Source organism: Pteropus vampyrus, unplaced genomic scaffold (genome assembly GCF_000151845.1).
Source record: "Pteropus vampyrus isolate Shadow unplaced genomic scaffold, Pvam_2.0 Scaffold119, whole genome shotgun sequence".
Classification (NCBI taxonomy): Eukaryota; Metazoa; Chordata; class Mammalia; order Chiroptera; family Pteropodidae; genus Pteropus; species Pteropus vampyrus.
Window position 1 is genome coordinate 240,374 of NW_011888900.1, and position 4,826 is coordinate 245,199.

Below are 4,826 nucleotides of genomic sequence, written 5' to 3' on the forward strand. Positions count from 1 at the left end.
AGGACCACATTAAATAAGTCACGCCAGGGGACATCAGTGGGGACGCTGGGGTGCTCCGACGTCTCACTGCGTCTTTGGTCGGGGAATGCAAATCAGAACTGATAATTCATCCTGCTAATTTTTCTTCTAAACAGAATTCTCCCACGTGTCGCCATCTTGTTTACATAAATGGGATCAGATAAACCGAACTAGCTTTAATATCACTAAATCATACACATTACGTCAACACATAATTTTTCTAGCAAAACCATCAAATTTTCTAGCAGGAGGTAGAAAGGATATAAAATAAGTGCTTATTTCACCGGTTACCACCGAGGAGAGAGGGTAGGTGTTCTGAACATATGTGAGGAAGACAGTAAATTTATTCCAGAAAACGTGTAAATAACTAGCTACTTTTAATTTCTTTTCTATGCCTATAGCAACTGTATATTGACTACCAGTAAAATTAATATTCTGGGGAGTCTAAAAGATGTGGTCACAGTATCGCTGCTGAAACTCCGCTGGTTACAATAGGCGTGACCCTTATCATAACCTGAGATTATTCTATTATTGTGTATTTCTAAGTGGTCGTAAATGTTTATGACTCTCTCTGATGGAAAATATGTCAGAGGGAAATAGAGAATGACACATGTGCACATAGATTACATATTAAAAGGAACAAATCAAGTGGGTAAAAGTTATGGATATACAAAGGAAAAACGTGGAAAGAACGAAAAAGAAGAGAGAAAGAAATAACTCAAAGTGCACAAAGAAGAGAAAGTGTGTTAGGACGATAAACGAGCATTCATACTAAACACGAGGGAGAGGGAGAGATGGCGGGACGTGAGGAAGGTGGAACTGCAGCTCTGGGGTTTTAAACGGCACCCCACAAGGGAAGGGAGGGGAGAAGACACCCAAGTAAAGGCCATGAGGACGAGGGAGGACGCTGTGGCATCCGGCCCACATCGTCCTTGCCAGCCCTGGTTGCTGTAAGTGTTGGCGACCACTCGAGGTTTGCCGCCTCTGCTGAAAACGACCAGGAGGTCGTGCCCTCCCCCGGGGGTCACCTCTCCCAGGGGTCACTGGCCAGCCCTCTGTGCTGTCATTCATGCTCTGAAGCCATCGTTGCAACAGACAGAGAATGAGGGCTGAATATGTAATTTAAAATTTTTCGGGAGCCATATTTTAAAAAGTAACAGAATAGACTCCAGAAATAGACACGCACAGATATGGCCAACTGATTTTTGGCAAAGGTACAGAGGCAATTCAGTGGATGAAGTCCTTGGTACGACTGGCCGTCTATTCATGAACGAGAAAAGGGAACATGAACCTCAACGTCACACCCTACGCAAAGAGTAACGCAAATGAAACAGAGATCTAAATGTAAACACAAAACCATAAAAGTTTTAGAAGAATACATAGAAAATCTCTGTGACTGGGGTTAGCCAAGAGTTCTTAGACATGACACACCAAAAAAAAATCATCAAAGAAAAAAAAACTGATACATTGAACTTCATCAAAGTTAAAACTTGCCCTGTGAAAACACTGTCAAGAGAATGAAAAGACAAGGAACAAAACTTGGAGAAAATATTTGCAAATCACACGTATGACAAAGGACTAGATAGAGAACTCTCAAAATGCAACAGTAAGAAAATGGAGCTCGAGTTTCAAAGTGAGCAGGAGACCTCGACACTCCCCCAGGAGTTACACAGAGGGCAAGGTGCACTGAAAAACGCTCACATCGTCAGCTATTAGGGGACTGCCAGGTGAGGGATGACGAGACACCGGTACACGTGATTAGACCGTGACGCACAGGTGCCACTACACGGCAGAATGGTCTGATATTTCTTACAAAGTTAACCGTACACTTAAGATGGGGCCCCACAATTCCACTTCGAGGAAAAAAGAAAGTTTGTGTCATACGACCTGCACACACGTGTTCATGGCCACTTTACTTGTGCTAGTCAAACCCCAGAAATCGCTTACATGAGAACCCTCACCGTGAGTTCTGTTTCTAAGGTTCCTGATTTTCCAGGGGATGAGGAGTCGTGATTAAAGCATGAATAGATAAACAACTGAGAAAATGACTGCTAAAAACTATCAACAATAAAAAATGAAAAATAGAATCACGAAGAAGTGACAAACGACAGAACACTATCGAGTTTGTATTTAGGTCACCTCTTAGACACAAATTACCTTTTAAGCAGAGAACAAATAAAGATGATCTGAAGTGATGAACACATAAGAACAGGGTTATTTTAAATACGTGGTTTTTCCAGAAGCCACTGTGGAGAACAGCTTAGTGGTTCCTTTCAAAACTTAAAATGGTCTTACCGCGCGACCCAACGATGGCAATCTGGACATTTATCTCAGAGAAAAGAAGACTTATGTCCACACGAGAACTTATATATATGACTGTTCATAGCTGCTTTATTCACGAGAGACCACGGCTGGAAACCACGCAAATGTTCTGCCGTGGTGAATGTCCACACAGACTGTGGTACGCACGTGCCGTGGAAAACTACACAGCACGGAAAAGGAACAGGCGCGCCCTGGATGAATCTCCAGGGAATGATACTGGCTGAAAACAGCCAATTCTGAAAGGCTATTTATTGTATGATTGCATTTACATCACATTCTTGAAATGACAAAACTGTAGAAATAGAGAAAAGATTCGTTGTCGCCAGGGGTTGGGGAAGGGATGGGTGTGGCTACAGAGGATTGACAGGGGAGCCTGTGGTGACCGTGTGTCAGGTACCTTGATGATGGTGGTGGTTACGCAAAGCCATACGCGTGGAAACCTGCACCGTTGCACGTGACACACAAAGGAGTGTGTATATGACGGTGAACTTGGGAGAAGTGTACGATCACCCCAGGGGTGTAGATGCGGCACTACCCGGCTCTGTAAAACTCTACCACGGCGAGAGGGACACAGGACCTCCCCACACACTCCCGTGCAACTTTCTGTGAGACTAAAATTATTTCAAATTAAAAAGTTGTTAAAATTTTTTCAAGTTTTTAAATAAAAGGTTTTTCTGAACGTCATCATAAATCGATCGTTTTAAGCACGCCTTTAGGTCTTCCAAAGACACGAGTAAGGAAGCTATTCCCTTTGCTATGAATTCAAATTTTGTGCACACAAAATCCGAGGTGACCCTGCGCTGCAGGAGAGAGGGCATTCATGTGCATTTTAGTGACGTTTACAAGACTGACAAACATCCTCCCCGTTCGAATTCCACATATTTTTTCAGACAACAAATGATATTCACAACCGCAATGATGAGACGACTCTACTCATTTTTGTTTTTTTTTCCCCCATGCAAAAGAAATTGGTCGTGAAAAACCAATCTATAGCAAGAAAAGGAATGGGACGTTTCCAGTAGGATGACCCCTTTAAGTGGCGGGGCCACCGTTTCAGATCGAAGAGGCAGAATCTGCCTTCAGTTCTATTAAACTCGTAGATGCTAACTGCTAGAGTTTTAGTAACAAAGGAGACCCTGATCCCCTACTTGCCCAATGAGGGTCGATATTATAGTTTTAAACACCATAAGTCCAACTGTGCAACGCTAATGACACATCGCTTAGACAGAGTAGAGAGGATCACAGTAGAAAGCCCCCCCGCCCAAAAGCTCAGGGGCTACAAATGCATAGCATAGATGACAAATGCAGCATTTCCTATTAACGTTTGTTAGACTACTTAGTAAATAGTGCTGAGATAAGTTTATCATCAAGATACAGAAAGAGTCTACGGCCATGCCACCCTGAACGAGCCCGATCCCATCTGATCTCGGAAGCTAAGCAGGGTCGGGCCTGGTTAGTACTTGGATGGGAGACCACCTAGGAAGACCAGGTGCTGTAGGCATAAAAAATAAGGGATCTAAGGGATCGTAAGCTGACAAGGTCCTTGCAATCTGTGAGGTCAACCAAGGGTTGCCTCGCCTAAAAAAATACAGATACAGAAAGAAAAAAATAATAGTTAAGATGGGAGCTGTGCCACCCACCCTGCCAGCATTAGGGGAGCGTGTTACCTGCTTACGCAGATGAAGCACACTCAAAGTCCAACGGGAACTACACCAACATGAAGGCTCAGAGTTTAGGTGCTTTTAAGAGAAATCTGCATTTTTATAGGAAATCCCCAAATTTTTAGTTGTTGGCAATCATTTCAAACAGTTTAAAACAGTGTGTGAATCAGGCTATAATTGTTTCCCTGAGCTGCTGTAACAAATGCCCACAAGCTGGGTGGCACAAAGCAACAGAAACCTAATCTTAGTTTGATTGCATTTGCAAAGACCCTATTTCTAAATCGGGTCACATTCACGGGGGCGGAGGGACACTTGAACATACTCTTTTGGGAGACACTCGCACTACATAAGCAGAACAACCTGCAGGCCCAGTCCAGCCCAGGCTACCAGTTTGTATATCCTGTTTGATGGTAAAATAAATTCCAAATCGGTTAAAATGTGTTAAAAATAAAAAAGCTTTAGAAAGATATTGAGGTGAATGTCCACTCACAAGGCAAGGAAACATGTTATCAGCATAAGTTCAAATACAGAATTTATACGGAAAAAAAGAATTGATCATTTCGATAGATTTAACCACAAAAATATGACTATTTCTCCACATTTAAAAAAAAAAAACAAAGTAAAAATACAAATCAGGAACGACACTGTTATAAAAAGTTTGAAAACTGTCTACACAAACAGAGTTAGACTTTCTTTTTATTGATTTATAACCCTCGAAAAGAATTGGCATGAGACCATATAGAAAATTAACAAAAGGAGAAGCACAGATGTCGCATAGACGTGTGAAAAGCTGTTGAACATTACCAGTTTTCAATACTCTGCAAA

General features: G+C 42.2%; 1 non-coding gene across 1 annotated transcript; it reads left to right on the forward strand.

Moving 5' to 3' along the window:
- The first annotated feature begins 3,722 nt into the window (after positions 1-3,722).
- On the forward strand, positions 3,723-3,841 carry LOC111743699. The gene has a single exon (XR_002781841.1). It is a non-coding gene; the product is annotated as a 5S ribosomal RNA (ribosomal RNA).
- Positions 3,842-4,826: the final 985 nt, after the last annotated feature.